Source organism: Aricia agestis, chromosome 4, assembly GCF_905147365.1.
Source record: "Aricia agestis chromosome 4, ilAriAges1.1, whole genome shotgun sequence".
Lineage (NCBI taxonomy): Eukaryota > Metazoa > Arthropoda > Insecta > Lepidoptera > Lycaenidae > Aricia > Aricia agestis.
In genome coordinates, this window is record NC_056409.1 from 5,330,287 (window position 1) to 5,348,247 (window position 17,961).

At 34.6% G+C, this 17,961-nt stretch overlaps 1 protein-coding gene across 1 annotated transcript in view; it reads left to right on the top strand.

Moving 5' to 3' along the window:
• Positions 1–17,233: 17,233 nt before the first annotated feature.
• LOC121726065 (mucin-2-like) overlaps positions 17,234–17,961 on the top strand; it is a 48,118-nt gene continuing 47,390 nt past the window's right edge. Inside the window, exon 1 of the mRNA XM_042113291.1 lies at positions 17,234–17,315. The gene's annotated coding sequence lies outside the window, so the exon portion shown is untranslated. The remainder of the gene's footprint in view (positions 17,316–17,961) is intronic.

Below are 17,961 nucleotides of genomic sequence, written 5' to 3' on the forward strand. Positions count from 1 at the left end.
CACAGTAGTTGGTTGCTAAAACCAAAGACAAGCCTAAATATCGTTTAACCTCTGAACTCTACATAAGTTTGAATACTTGTTAGCAAATCGTTAAATATAGGTGTTTCGTCGCATCTTTGTGATAGAGCGCATGCAAGTTTACACTTGCTTTGAAAAGAAACAGGAGGCCTTTGCCAAGCGGTGCGACACCAATGACAACAGTCATTGTGTCAGAAAATCCTATTCCACCAAAAGCATAAAATGTAAAAAGGGGAGCCAAGTCTATCTATGCAATCTTTAGAAAGATAGATCGAAAAACTAACTTTTTTCGATAGATCGAAAAAAGTTTTCAGATCGCATTCAAGCCGTGCTCCCAGATTATTGGCAACCTTAGGATTTCCAAACCAATAAAAAAATATCTAAGATTTAACTATAATATTTAAATGTGTTAATTATTATATTATTACTAGATGTCCCGCGCGGCTTCGCCCGCGTAAATTAGAAATTTTACAGAATCCGTAGCTACATTTTCCCATAAAAAATATTTCCCCCGTTTTTCCCACATTTTCCTGAGTTTCTTCTGTCGTATTAGTCTTAGAGTAATAATATAATATAACCTTCTCGATAAATGATGAGTCTTACTCGATAAATGATCTATCTAACACTGAGATAAGTTTTTAAATCGGACCTGTAGTTTCTGAGATTGACGCGTTCAAGCAAACATACTCTTCAGGTTTATAATATTAGGTAGATATAGATTTTTTTTAATTATCGCTTGACAAACTCGAGTCTCGATCTAAAAGACTATGAAATGGTATAATATGGTAGTGATGATGATGATGATGATGATGAAGAATGTAATTTGCATAGTAGCATATGCTTTCTGTTCTTAAAACAACGCCGAAACTCCCAAACTTGTATCTATAAAGAATCAGGAATTCTCTCAGCACCTTCCGAACCACGGTATACCAGGTATATCTCGGTGCAAAATCTTACTTGTTGGTAGCATATGCTTAGAATACTTCTCACGAAACCGAAGTCACCATATGTTTCCCTATAAGTTTTGAGGAGTTCCCTCGATTACTTATGGATCCTTCATCAGATCACCACTTTTCTGAATATAATACCAAATTGGGATGATAGCCTATATACCAAAAGAAAAATTTTGAAAATCGGTTAACAAACGGCGGAGTAATCGTTGAATATAAGAAAACGAACAAAACACCTCCCCCATTTTGAAAGTCGGTTAAAATTGTAGCCTATGTGTTATTTATTTAATATTTTAATCAGCACATGAATTGAATAACAAATTTTTTTTCAAATTAATCGTAGCACCATCTGTCAGGACAAACTAAAATTGAAATAGAATAATATTGAATGCGATGATAGCGCCGTCCGCCGGATCTAATGTAAAACATTCCAAAATCAACAACTCCTTATAAATAAGAAATTAATTGAAAAAACATTTTCCAGTAGACCAAACTGTAAATCTAAACCATTCTCGAATCTCCACGAACACACACAAAAAATTTCATCAAAATTGGTCCAGTCGTTTAGGAGGAGTTCAGTCACATACACACGCACACAAGAAATATATATATTAAGATAGCTATTTGTTGTGCACTGAAGTAATCGTAGTACAAACTTCTCCATCGTAGGCAGTCATCCTAGTTATTGACACCTTATATTTTTGTTTAAAAATACTTACTAGGAATATGAACGTAGTATGAAATTAAGTGCCCATAATAATATGGCATATATTTAAATCAATATATTCCCTTTTCTCGATCAAAATATTTGAAAGTTTCACCAAAAATACTGACTGCACACTAATTATGCACCCTAAATAATGCTAATTCAGCATACTATTTAAAATTATTTGCAAAACTGTTTTACTGAACGAATAACTATTATTAAAATTGTATATCTAACAATTCCTTAATTCAACAAACATACTATAACTTTTTAAAGGAAAACCATCACCTAAATTACTTTTAGGTACATCATTTATTCTAAATAAAACCCAATTTAATCTGTTATGTTCGTATAATTAAGAACACATAGAAATTATCAAGTGCTAACTTAACATGGACTAAACTTTGGCACAATATAATAATAAACAATAATAATAAACAATCGGCAAAGAGCGAGTCGGATTCACGCACAAAGTGTTCCTTACCGACATATTGCAAAATAATTAAGCCTCCGGTTTAGGAATTGCACATCTGCACACAAGCTACTAAAGAAAAAAAAGAAAAAAACAACGCTACGCTGGGCTCCTATTTCTGGGTGGTTAACAAAAAAATAACCACGATGGCTAAGGCCTAACCTAACCCAATCAAGTCGTATTGGGCCAACATTGCTTTTAATTATTTAAGAATCATTAATAAATTTACTAACCCATACAATTACAATTAGTTAGGCTAAAAATATTTTAGTTGCACGATTTGTCAATTTGTAGACTTGTTTTGATAATAGAAATTGATTTTATTGTGGTGCACCTTTCGATATCGTTTTTAGAAATTCCGTTGTAAGATTGTTCAATTTAGAGTGCAAGTTAGTATTTTTGATAAACAATTTAAATTTTAGTTTTACAAATAATATATCCGATGTATGAACCATATTTTTGGTGTGAATTCGGTTATAAAGGTCGTCTTGTTTTGTATGATGTTTAAGTTTTTTTTGAAGGACATGTTCAGTTAATCAATTGTTTTTTTGATCAGCATTAGCTTTTCTGGTATGCATTCAGTTAATTAGCGGAGTTAAGGTAGTGTGCTGCAAAATTATTCTTATGTGCATTTAATAATATCCCTAATAATATTAAATTAGTGTTTTACAAGTTTCAATAAGTGTAGTATCATATTATATTATGGTCGCTACTAAGCATTTGGGTACTAAACCACATATTTTTTTGTTAAATTTTAAATGCAGTCTTGTTCTAAATGATTTTATGGAACATAGCAGCAATCGTAACTCAATAGTCAATACGTAATTTTTATGGTTAGTAGCAGCGTCCACTATTATTTTATATCCTGGTAATATTTTATGTTGATTATCTCACCACATCACTTCGCTTCCTGACGGCCAGTCATGACTCTGATGTCTTGTTCGTGTTCATTACCCTTCATTACGGTTCAAATGTTTTGTGACCTCTTAGCTCAGGCTTGCCCGCCTAGGTCAGTGCCAATCGTCCAAATATCCTTCTTCCATTTTAATTATATGAAGACTAGCTGACCCAGCAAACGTTGTTTTGCCATTTAAAGTATTTCGCCCATATGATTATTTTATAATAATAATATCTATGGACGCTTCACACCACGTCAGTCTGGCCCCGTGCTAAGTACCTAAAGGACTTGTGTTACAGGTACCAGACAACGGAAATATATTTAATAATTTTATACTATACATATATTTAAGATTTTTATTATAATTATCATACACATATTTAATATACATCCAGACCCGGGAACATTGAAAACTTTTTGTTCCGTCGGCGGCATTCGAACCCGCGACCTCCGGCTTGAGCTACCGACGCGCTCACCACTGAGCCACAGAGGTCGTCAATTATTTTATTGAAGTGGCTAAATAAATATGACACCATGGCAGCGTCCATCACTATCCCGTTGCACCAACAATGGTCGCCGTCAGTCTCTAGTTGTAATAATTTAACTATTATTTATTCAACAAATGCACTTATTAATATAAAAAGTAGCCAGTAGCCTGAATAGGCTACTGGCTACTTTTCAGATCTACTCAATATGCATATAAAATTTGGTAAAAATCAGTAAAGCCGTTTCGGAGGAGTATATAAACATATAAATATCATGTATATTGACTACTAGACGACACGCGCAACTCCGTTGCGCCAACATGAGTTTATCGCGCGGGCACCGTACATGTCTCCGGGACAAAAAGTATCCTATGTCCTTCCCGGGACTCAATACAAAATTTTCAGCAAAATCGGTTCAGGGGTTTGGGCGTGAAGAGGTAACAGACAGACAGACACACTTTCGCATTTATAATATTGGTATGGATTAAGCACTAGTGGACTATTTACTAAAAATAAAGTTTTTGCTAAGCTACTAGGTACTTTATAGGTAAAATTCCTTACAAATAAAAATATTTACACAACAAAATATAACACAGTCTTTTTCTGGCACATTGCAAAAGTATTATGACAGACCAAGACAGGGGACTTAGAGGTAGAATACGAACGTCTGTGAACTGTGATATTATCAGTGATTTTGCACAACCGCCAATTTGTGTGCTTAAATCATGTCGAGTAACTTAAAATCCAGATTGCATTAGGAGACACTTTTTTTAATATTCATAATTAAAATAATTTGAATGCATTTGTCAATGAATAATATCTTATTATTATTCAACGTTAATAAATAAAACGTTATGTCGCAATTTGTGCGATAAAATTATTATTTAAAACTAATTTTTATTTTATAAATTAAAATATGTATGATGAACTCAAGAGGATAAATCTAAGGAAATGTTAAACATTTTTAAAACGCAAATAGTCTGAAATCATTTTAGATATAAAATATAATAAAATGAATTTCAATTTTGTTAGTCTCAATGAAACTTGAGATCGGCTGAATCGATTTGCCAATTTTTGTCAAAACATTTTCGGAAATTTAGGAAAGGTCGAATGTTGTGATCAGCTAATTAAGTCCAGCTGAGCGATACGAAGTTCACGGGTCATCTAGTATTGACATCCAAAAGAATTCTTAACTAAATTTTAAATGCTAAATTTACTTTGATGTTGAAACTAAACTTTTAAATACTAAATATTGTCATCCAAAATAGATAATTCTTCCAATTTTAACGAAATATGTGTAGTATAAATTTAATATGTAGTAAGTAATATTCATAAAAGTATGAAAATTAATGTTTAATTTCCTAATTCCTTGACCACGCCATCACGTATAAAGACTGGACCGATTTTTATGATATTTGGCGTGTAGAGTGGACCACGGGGAAGGACATATGCTTATTTTCACGGGAAAGTGAACGGTTGCGTTCATTTTTCATTCGGGTTTTTCAATTGTGATACCATAGCAGAATTTAAAATACTTATATAACAGAGGCTTTATATTCTACATCAATTTAAACATTTGTAAAATCTAATTGTAATCTTCCAATCCTCTTTCGGACGATCTCAGGGGCATTAGTGGCATGAATTTACCTTAGGTATAAGAGTTACATGTTGCAAACATACGAAATGTACATCTACATAATTGACTCGAAGGGTATTGTTCTTTCAGATAATAAATCATGTCAGTTCATAATAAATATTAATGGCCGTTCAAATGGGCATTTTATATGTCTAAAAAACAATTTGTAAGTCATTGATTATAATCATAATGATTATATTATATTAGCAATAGAATGAATAGAATAGTCCTTCGATAATATTTCTAAGTGTATACACAACCATACATAAAAAGTGTTTTGTGATACACTTTACGGAAAACCATCACCCCTATTGATTTTACATAGTAATTTTAATTTATATGTAGATGTGATAGTATTTTCTCTTATTATCCAGGTTCCATTCCTGCGTTGGAAAAAGACTGTTCCCAAGTTTGATTAGGAAAATGCAGGATCACCCGATTGTCTGACAAGAATAGCATACATCTGATTGGCATGTAAAAGTCGGTCCTGCGCCTGATCTCTCGCTAGTCGTGTCGGTCATCCGTTCTATTGGATTATGAGAGTGCTCTTGTATACTGCGCACACGCTTGGGCAATACAGAATTACTTCTGCTCAACTAGTAATGTTTCAACGAAACCGGTCACCGCCACCGAAACCGTTGTTGGAGTCTCTATTATCACGGAAGATTTTATTTCAATTATTTATTGTTATAGCGACAACAGAAACATCTACATTATCTGTGAATCTGTGAAAATTACAGCTATCGCGGTTCTTGAGATACAGCTTAGAGACAGACAGACAAAAAGACGGACACACTTCGAAGTATGGGTATTAGGTACGGAACCCTAAAAAGGGCTTTAGGATTTTCAATCCAGCTGCAGACGCATCAGCTAATTAAAATAGTTGAATATTAAATAATCATCAATCCACATTGTTGCATTCCATTTCTCTGACCATCGCCACCGGATGTTACAGTATACTTGACATTTGCCATTCCTTCCATATATGGATAAAACATTATGTCGTTATACTAACCTACAATAATCTTTAACATTTCAATTTGTATTTCATAGCGATTTTATTAATGAGGTTCTAACAGATTAATTTTAAGTGTGACCACTGACCAATCTAAAACATATTAAAATTGACTAATCGTATAATACGTCGTATAATATGGTTTAAAAACAAAATTACGATAATATGTTATTTAATAATGATAAAAAGTATTGTAGCACTGCTTCAGACAAAAAAGAAAATAAAGCTTGAGAATATTTTTGCTACTGGATAAAATTGAATAAAATAAAGAAGAATTTATTTTAATTTAAATACTTATCTAGTTTAATGTGTATGCTACATGCAGATGCCAACATTTGTTGCTGTTGATTGACGTCTTTATTTCTCTTACTTTCTCTGTAATGGGGCTCTAAATATATTTCCTATACTTCCAACATAATATACTGATGGTGCAACCGATGTATTATTGAAGACATCCATTTTACCGCTCTTGAACCTTATGAACCAAGAAATAAAAACGATTTTAATTATAACCCGCTACGTCTATAAGTGTACTCAAGTCGGCAAACAACTTCTGATAGCTGCTTTTTTCTTGGTTGTACATCGGAAGTATCAAGTAGTACATAAAATTAAGGTGTTCCCCCTACGGAGATGCCATAATTTACCGTATTTAGAGCTTTATAAACTCATAATTTGAATGCTAAACTATAATAAAAATACAGCAATAATATTATTCAGAATATCAACATTCCTTTCCTCGTTATTAATTTCCTATTTTCGTTTATTATACTCATGATATTAGCTTCCAAAGTAATACCAATTTATTGAAATTGAAGCGTACTTTCAGCATCTCCCTAGTATTTACAAATTACGTTTATTTGAAACACACGACAATAGATAGGCAATTTCATTAACTACAATATTATTATATTTCCCGTTTGAATTTTTTTAGATCAATTTTGAACTAAGAAAAGTAAAAAAAATAGGATGTTTGTGCGATCTCGGCAACGCGTCACATATTGTATGGTCAAGGTCGTTTGATCGAGGGATGGCCTTAAGTGACTAAATAAGTATGGCACCATGGCAACGTCCATCGCTACCCCACCACAAAAACAATGGTCACCGTCAGTCACTCGAGTCGTAATAATTTTCTATTATTTATTCAACCAATGCACATATCAATATAAATCCCACCAAAACATTAAATGTAAAAAGGAGCCAAGCAAAATATTGCATAGCCATGCAATATATCTGTCGTAAAAAGTTTTCAGATCACATTCAAGCCAAGCGTTCAACTTATTTTGTAATTTAAATCAACATTCAGTGAATTTATCAAAAGTTTTCTTTATTTTATATTTATTATAGTGGCTTGGCAATGAGAACAAGAAAAACAAATATAAAACTTTATATTTGGGGTAGTTCATACTTACACAAACGGCAAGCGTAAAGTGTTTTTAGTATATAACGACGCATGTGGACGAATGATGTTACCCAATAAATCCAATCAGTCGCTGATTATTTCTCTAGTGCTCATGATTAATGGGGGTCTCATACAACAAACACGTTTTTTTGGCCCCTTTTTGCTCTATATCCATAATGGTGTATACGTGGGAGAGCCATGCTATACGTGGGAGAGCCATGCTTCGGCACAAATGGGCCGGCTCGACCGGAGAAATACTACGTTCTCACAGAAAACCGGCGTGAAACAGCGTTTGCGCTGTGTTTCGCCGAGTGAGTGAGTTTACCGGAGGCCCAATCCCCTACCCTATTCCCTTCCCTACCCTCCCCTATTACCCTATTCCCTCTTTAAAGGCCGGCAACGCACTTGCAGCTCTTCTGATGCTGCGAGTGTCCATGGGCGACGGAAGTTGATTTCCATCAGGTGACCCGTTTGCTCGTTTGCCCCCTTATTTCATAAAAAAAAAATGGTAAAAGTAAGGTTTTTGAAAATTTCAGAAAATACTTAATTGTATTTCAACTTTAATAATAAGTTATAAAAAGTACATAAACTTGTGATTTAAGGGGGTCTCCCATACAAATTTACGGTACGGAACCCTATGTACGCCAGTTCGACTCGCACTTGGCCAGTTTCATAATTTTTTCTTTCATTGTGGATAGCGACCTACCTTGTTGTCAAATTTTAAGGTTCTAAGTCTGCTAGAAGTACCTTAGAATTTTGATGATCTGTCAGTCAGTGAGTGACAAAATGTAGTAACTTTGATCATCCGTAACTATTAAACTATTTATCGAAATGTTATGTAATTTGGAGGTTAAGCTAGTTTTGATACTTGCTCCTAGTCAACGAAATTCTAAATCCCTAGCTTTGTTAACATCGAAGATAAAGGGGGTGTGAAAAAGCCGCGAACCGCTTCGAGAAAAGTATGCTACGGCCGTGCCTTTGCTAAAAAGCTTGGCTGGAGCACTGCCGTGCTCCCAGAAAGTAGCCAGTAGCCGATTCTTAGAGTTACTGAAAATGCATAATATAAAATTTGGTGAAAATCAGTAAAGCCGTTTCGGAGGAGTACGGTAACAAAAATTGTGACACGAGAATTTTATATATATGTATAAAATTATTGTATAGCTGCAGTGTCTGTTTGCTAAACACCTCTAATTTTGTATGCTTTGGTATGAGAATTCGCTAACATCTATTCTATCACGTCCAAAATAATGTTGTACCAAACGGTGCACAATCCGGAATCGTGCTATCAAAGTTTGTCTAAGTCCGGGCGCGCACTAGCGGCCAGCGGGGCTAAAATGGTCGCTTTGGATAATTATATTTATATTGAATCATAATATGATTCGTTTTTAAACTCCACTTTGCGTGCAATTCATATAGTGATTTGCTTCGATTAATGATTGGTCGCCGCGCGCGACCAAAAGAGACCAATCATTGATGTAAGCGAATCACTATATGAATTGCACGCAAAGTGGAGTTTAAAAGTGATTCGCCTCGATTAATGATTGGTCTCCGCGCGCGAGCGCCGCTCGCGGGACCAATCATTAATCTAAGTGAATCACTATATGAATTGCATGCAAAGTGGAGTTTAAAAATTAATCATATTATGATTAATTAAATGATTCTCCAAAGCGACCATTTTAGCCCCGCCGCGCGCCGGCCGCGGCGGCCAGGTCGCGGCGGAGAGCGAAAGTATGGTGTGGCCGCAGGTCGCGTTGCGGCCAGGTGCGCGTCGTCTATGGCGGTTTCATACTAAGGTATCTATCTCGATTGCCGCCACGACCTGGGCCGCTAGTGCGCGCCCGGGCTAAATGACAACAGCATTTGAAGTATCCACTGCAATAATATATAAGGTAATGAATGTCCTCAGTTGTTAGTTTTATGATAATTGGGTTTTTAAATTTAGAACGGTGTAACAAAACTTAGAATTAAAGATTATTTTGAAGTAAATGCCTGTGACGTTAAGCGTTTTAGCCGTGTAGTCGAAATATTAAAAACATACTTATCATGGGACTACAAGCGATATTGCTAATTTTGTAAACACATTTTAAAGATATTATTTCAAGTGATCGAATGGCATTACTCGTTAAGATTTTAATTTTTTTGGACGTTTATCATTATTGCAGGAGACCCTTCATTTGAAATGACGACTCTTTGCTCGCTCGAAAGATCCTCATTTGAGGCTCTTAAGCATATTCCTAATGAATAATGATATTGCAAAACAATGCATGCTGGATTGGCTAGTACCGGCAGAACTTGTAGTAGTAAGCTATTAATGAGCGAAATAAACACACTGCATGCACAAACCTAACAATATAGTCTGCCAAACCAACACAAAACGCTATATTTTGTAACCCGCAAGAATAAGGTCATCACTCTAGATAAAGTTTAAACAAAAGGCAATTTGATGACGAATTGGCAAGTCGCCTGAGTTTATAAAGCGCCGAGGACACTTTATATATCTACCTATCCCTGTAAGTCACATTATGTTGTTTAAAAATTTGATAAAAGAGATACTTTAATAATATCTACGATCGATCCTTACTCCCGAAACTGATATCGATTTCGATTTTCGATTTCAACGGTTTTTGACACTTTAGACATGCTTTAGACATCTAAAATAGCGCACGATCGTGCTGCGGATCGGTTTGAAACTAATTCAACCTCAATGGATTTTGCTATTCCTGACAGCTATGCTAGCGCACGATCGGGATGTGGCTCAATTTGGAACTAATCAGCATCGAAACATTCGCCAAATCGAAATCTTAGGTGCTCGCGAGAAACAAAATTGTCTGAGAATCGAATTTCAGATCGTGTACAAACGTCAAATTTCACGGTAGCAACAGAGGCATCGACATAGATTGAGATCGATTGTTGCCGAGTTAGGTAATGTAAACGTTTTTAGGGTCACTATGGTATCGATTGGTATGGTGTCGTTTTATTTTTTGTTGATAATAAATATTAATTCATTATTATTTTAAAATAATAATATAGCTCGCCTGCAATCTTTTTTAATGTGATTGATGGCACCTCCAATGTATCTCTACAGCTATACGGTCCCATTTAAGTTTGGTATCGTGCTTAGCTTGGCTCGCCCGCATGTACCCTTTTGCGATTCCTGGATTTTCTTCCAGGAATCTCAACAACATTTATAGGTTTTTTTTATGAAAGAAGGGGGCAAACGAGCAAACGGGTCACCTGATGGAAAGCAACTTCCGTCGCCCATGGACACTCGCAGCATCAGAAGAGCTGCAGGTGCGTTGCCGGCCTTTTAAGAGGGAATAGGGTAATAGGGGAGGGTAGGGATGGGAAGGGAAGGGAATAGGGGAGGATAAGGAAGGGAATTGGGCCTCCGGTAAACTCACTCACTCGGCGAAACACAGTGCAAGCGCTGTTTCACGCCTGTTTTCTGTGAGAACGTGGTATTTCTCCGGTCGAGCCGGCCCAATCGTGGCGAAGCATGGCTCTCCCATGTATAAATAAGTAAGGTGCGTCTGACGGACCATTATTGTCCAAATAAAAACTAACTTTTGATGTCTACAAAATATATTAGAATATGTATAGGTACTTATGACAATGTTAAGTGTAACTACAAAAGAGAATTTACATATTTGTTTAATGTCAAGATGTTCCTTAACGAAAATAACCATTTTAAACCCACTAAAGTAGAAAATGAGCACATCCATCTAATGTTTCTAAAGAAATGTATTTTTATGGTATGACGAAAAAACACAAACATTACATAATATTTCATATTTTTCGTAACCTTCGAATAATTTTAAATAACAATAAAAACGTTGCCGTAACGACGTTGACAAGACGCCATGTCAACATCTCGATTTTGATACGATTTTGTTCCGGAATTCCTACGCGTTACAATGACATCAAAAACGAAATCGAAATCCGACTCGTATCAAGTTGATATCACTTTCGGGAGTAAGGCACCTGTTGTTATGTTAATTCTCATCTTATGTTAATTCCATACATTTTGATCAGCGATTCTATAATGAAGCGATAACGAAAATATCTTGGCTCACCCCACTGATCAAACTGTTTGCTAGTGTGTGAAAAATTTGGCGGTCCCACTCCGATACTTTTTTTAAACAAAATTAGGATTTAGGAGCAAACAAGCAAATGGATCACCTAATGAAAAACAACTACTGTCGCCCATGGACATCGTCCATGGACACTCGCAATATTAGAAGAGTTGAAGGTGCGTTGCTGGCCTTTTAAGAGGGAATACGCTCTCCTCTTGAAAGTTTGCAGGTATACAACTGGTCCAGAAATATGGACAGTTCGTTAGTTCCAGACCTCTACTGTGCGTGGCAGAGAACCGGACGTGGTAGGTAAACAAATAGAACAATTCTGAATGCACTTGCCTTAAATTTAATACAATTCATAAGTCGATCCAAGTTTTCAACAGAAAATGCTGCATGAGGATCGATTTTAAAAATATTAAATTTCAATTATGTTTTAGTCTCAATAGATTATTGCACGATATCAACATTTAACAAGATAATCTTTGATAAAATCAATACAGACTCCAAATATCATAAGCAATTTTATATTATGTACTCAAATATAAGATGAGGTCATGGACGGCAAACCTTTTTCATGCGGTTGCAATTTTTCACGTTTTATTAAAGAGCTTTACACCCACATTATGACATGATGGTCACATATTATTATAAGGCTTGTAACAATTAATTAATTATCTTTTATTATGTATTATAACTTTATCACTTCATAAACACTCTTAGAAATATTAACTGCGGTTTGCAGATAACTATTTTTATATAATATGACGTAAAATTCGAAGACCTAAATAACGTTGCTACAATTCATAAATGCATAATATTCTCTCTTGATCTTATAAGTCTTAAGAGGATACAACAGGGGCGAGAGAAATTGAAAATAGGTAATTGAAAATGTATTGCTGTCTCACCAATCTCAAGTCTCCCACCGCAGAGCGCGATAGAGACAACACGACAAAAGTTCTAATAAAAGAACAGAAAATCTTTGATTCGTTGTCCGCTGATTCCTTTTCCAAAACTTAACCGATTTAAGTAATTGTTTCATTAAGAATTAAAGCAAGGCTTGAGCTGTGTTTCTATGTTTTATTTTTTTTTGTATATTCTAGCCAGTTTTGTTTTGTGGGTGTTTGAACACAGAGGAAAATCTGGCCATTTTTTTGGGTTTTTGGACGTTCTTATCTTTTTTACCGGTATTATCCAGGGAGGAAACAGGGGACAGCGTTTGTATGGAAAAACGGCGGTGTGGAATCCTCTTAAAGCCTTTCTTTTAATTTCAATTTATTATGTACCTACTAAGGAAAAATTAGGCATTGCCTACTAATACTTTTAAATAATATTATGTCATCAGCTTATGTTTTGGAAATGCTGCGAGCTTAATAAAATTGAATACTTAAGGCGGACCCTAAACGATCAATTTTATTGACAATTGTGCAATATTATTGACAGTTCAGGGTTAATATCGAACTTTCAATCTTATTTTATGATAAAATATTATTCAATATTATTGCAGTTTTTTAGGGGCTGCCTAAATTGGCAAAAAATCTTTTAATACGTCATCAGCTTATTGTTTTGGAAATGCTGCGAGTTTTCTTATTATTAAAATCAAATACTAAAATTTAACAGCCACAGGTTGGTAACTTCTGATTACTCTGAGACTCGACGATGGCATTTACAAATCACTGGAGGTTAATTTGTTTCAGATTTGTTAGCATTTTGCAGATTGTCCAATTGGCCTTTTTATTGTTTATTTTTAAATAGCCTAGACGACATAATATATCATGAGAGAGACATACTTCAGCAAATAAGCCAAATTGAATATTACGGCATCAGAGAAAATCGGTGTAATTTTTAATCTTTTCCTTTTGTCATGATATGGTCCCAAGGGTCAAATGAAGAATGTCTAGGTTTCGCCTATTGATCCATGAGATTTAGAGGGGGGCTCTCCAAATCACATGAGACCCATCCAAAATAATTTCAAGCTGTGACCTCGCCTGCATTGAGTTTGGACTCGCCTCATAGAATAACGTAGTATGAATGTAGGATTCGCCTCATTATTATAATCGTATTAAAACCATAAAGTTAATATACCTAGCGGAATAGAGCAACAATCTCGAGCTGTCAAACGTAACCGAAATTGGTTTCATCTGTGTGAAAAAATATGTGTACGTATACACTTACACAAGCATGATTGAACATGAATTCTATGAGATTAAATTGTCAACGTGCGGCATGTGCCGAATGGACGTCAAAAAAAGAGTGCTGCTGTCATGTATCACACGTCTCTTTGTACCACGCAGTGTTACTGATAGTGACATCTCTCTTGCTCAGGCCTTTGTTTCTCTATTCCGCTAGGTATATTAACTTTATGATTAAAACACATATAGTCAAAACTACGAGACGTCTCATAAGTATTAAATACGTATAATATTTTGACATGATTTTATATCTAGAGTTTCAAAACAAAGGCTTTTCCTTTTCACCACAAAATAGCACTCTCAATACACCATCATAATATATAAAACATCAGAAAATTAAACCTTTTTTTATTTTACGCAAGTCAACGAAGTCGATCTTCTCACGGGCGCATCCAGGTCATCGTGGTGTCGATCATAGATAAAAAATTATTTCTCTTAAATAAACTATTAAACAACAATAATGAGGCATCAGTGAATCCGCTCATTTAGTACCGATGTTGCGCACGACTGTGATTCACTAATCAAGACGCGGGCTCTTGGACTATGACTTATCTCCCTTAATTATAATGTACAACTTCGTATTTATTTTAAATACACACTAAGCTTTATACTATGTACTATTTATTTTTAATCATACGCAATACGTATGTATGAATTATGGCTTTATGATAGACATAATGGCTACCCTTTATTGGGCGTGTGTAAAGCTGTAATATATTTTAATAACTTAATTAGCAATAGTAGGTAATAACATTTTACAAGGTTCTATAAAATTACCCGAATTCAATAATATTTGAATCCTGGATATATGTTTTTAAAATCTATCTCTAATAATAATAATAAATTCTATTTGTTGACCCTAGAAATAATAGACGATATAATATTATGTATCCGGTGGATAATTTCGGATACAGTAAACAGTTAAACTTTGTTAAATAGTTGGGAAAATCAAATGCTTTTTGCAGCTTATGGTTATTTATTATTTCAGAAACGGCACTTACCTTCACAATATTATGTACTTTATTTATCTGCTTATAGTATTTCCTATGCTATATTATTCATTTTTATCATTAAGTATTTGAAAAACTATCTTGAATGACCGTTATTTTGGATATAGAAATCTAATAATAATATTTTCTGTACCTATTATCATGACGTGCATAACATTTTACCTGAAGTTAGGATAATGAACATTTTTTTAAATCTTTTTTATTTAATTAATTTAAATCAAGTCAAAGGCTGTATCTCTAATGGCTGGTTTACACGTATTTAGTAGATAATTAGTAACTAAATTTTAACTTAATTTGAAGTGCCTGCCCGAAATGTGTCAAGTGACAAGCCCCGCCTGCCAACATAATAGAAAATAGTAAAATTTCTAATTTCCTTGTTTAGTACTTAAGGCGAGGATAAACCCCAATTTGTTATTCCGTGACTCCCGGTTTACCTAGTTCCAATATAATAACGAAATGTTAAAAAATATAAGATATAAAGCACAATATTCAAAATACCTTAAACCATAAACATTTTAATAAAACGTAATACTTTGGCTGTAATTAATTTACAAACTTACCTCCGAAAAAACTCTATTTCATCGAAATATAAGTATTAACTAGGATAATTGTACATTTTATTTGAATAAATTGTTAGTAAATCTATATTAAAAATTCTTTAACCGAATAATTTTGTTTCTTAATATTTATTTCCAAAGATATTTAAAAAAAACATGAAAAATAGAGAAGATCCGCCCGAGAACCTGTAGTTTTATGCTAAGCTAAAATGAATCTTATTGCGATGCGTATACGCTTGGTCTTTGGTTGTGTGCAAGGTTATCGTTTTTGATTGAGATTAATCCCCGCCTTAACTAAATTTTAACTTGCTACTTGCTACTAAATTTTGTGTTTACATGCAATAAATAACTTAAAATTAAGTTAAAATTTAGTTAACTACTTATCAATTTTGACGTGGGAGAGCCATGCTTCGGCACGAATGGGCCGGCTCGACCGGAGAGATACCACGTCTTCACAGAAAACCGGCGTGAAACAGCGCTTCCGCTGTGTTTCGCCGAGTAAGTGAGTTTACCGGAGGCCCAATCCCCTACCCTTTTCCTTTCCCTACCCTCCCCTATTTCCTCCCGTACCCTCCCCTATTCCCTTCCCTACCCTCCCCTATTACCCCTTAGAAGGCCGGCAACGCACCTGCAGCTCTTCTGATGCTGCTAGTGTCCATGGGCGACGGAAATTGCTTTCCATCAGGTGACCCGTTTGCTCGTTTGCCCCCTTATTTCATAAAAAAAAAAAAAACTTAATACGTGTAAACCAGCCCTTAAGGTAAGACAATCCTAAATCCGTATCCGAAAAATACGGATTCAGGATTGTGTAACCTATAATAAAATTTAATATTATATAATCAATAAATATGACAATATATCCCAGCATTGTGCACTTATTGGTGTTCTTATTTTGGTTCTGATTTAACTTTATAAGTAGTAAGTAATTCGGTTACGATAATTTTATTACAAAGTACAATTTTGTAAATATCGGACGCACTAGTGTCTCAAAGCTTCTTGTCAATTTTCTAATAAAACGTTAATAGTATAAAAAAATGGTTGTTATAATTTTGTTGTATAAAAGAATTTTCAATTCACAAACCAGAATTAGTCCTAAATTCATTTTTCGAGCAATAGCCAAATTTAATAGTAATATAATATAAACAATATCGTCGAACTGGCCGTAAATCTTCACCATGTTAGCGCAAAGGTTTAGTATCATTTTACTATGAAATTAATGTTTAATTGCGAGTTTCTTCGCCGGTTCTTCTCGCCGGGTTAGTTCCCGAACCGCAGGCATCATGTAGGTAGACTTTTAAGAGAACATTTGCAAAAATTTATTCTGAATAAAAAAGTTTGAGTTTGAGTTTGAGTTTGAATTATCCTATCATAACTATCTCTGAATTCAGATTTCGAGCGCTTGTAAAAATATTGTAAATTTTGGATGCGGTATTGTCCTACCGGCAATAAATCTTTACGATGTCAGCGTATACACTTTAAAGTTAGTTAACAACATTTTTTTTGCCATTTGCCAAAAAAATATTGTTAAACTATAATAATTCCCTGATTTGCCATTTGCCAAAAAATTTATTGTCGACCTATAATTACACAGGAGATACAGCAGTGGGAATATGTGTGGTGGGCCCAAAATGTTGGTGGGGCAAAGCCCGTTAAAAAATAATTCCCTGATTTTTAACTCCTTGAATTCAGATTTCGAAAATTATTATTTTTCGGATGCGGTATTGTCCTACCGGCCATAAATCTTCATGATGTCAGCGCATGCACCTGAGGCTATATAAGCACTTTCACTGTTTGTGCTCGCGAGTCGCGGGATGCTACGCACTCTGACCCAGCCACGCGCAGACAGAGGACAGAGTATTTGTTTGTGTTTGTGACTGTGTCTCGTGATTTTTATTTGAGTGCAGGTGAGTGCACTTCTGTTATCGATTGTACATTTTGGGGATTGCTGTTTATTGGTGTTTTGATGATTTTATTTTTATTAGCTTGTGTTCGAAATTTAATTGATTAATGAGTATGCCGTGATAAAATATAGGACACTACGTTTTTAAATTAATTTAATAAAATACAATTAAGTATATAAATTAAATGATTAAAATAATTACAAGCTGCAATTGGTGGAGTTAATTTTATAAATCTTCCCTCAAAAACTACTTTAAGTTAAACTATTATTGTGATAATTAAATAAATTTTCCTTTTTACTTAAACTTGAAAGTCTTTCAGTTTTTTCAGTACTTTTTAAATAAGACTTAGGTTTATGTGTTTGAATCTAACGCAATAGGCTTCAAGTGTCGATAGCACAATACTCAGTGATAAGGACTTAGGGCCTGTTTCACCACTTCGTGATAAGTGTTGAATAAGCTATCCACCACTTAACTTGACAGATGAAGCATGGAGAATCTGTCAAAAAAGTTGTGAATAGCCTATTAGGCACTTCATCAGCAAATGGTGAAATAGGCCCTTAGTCTATGGTATTATGAAGATGAGGATAACTGTAGCTACTAAATGATACACATAATATGAAGCGACGACTAATAATGTTCTGAGATAGAC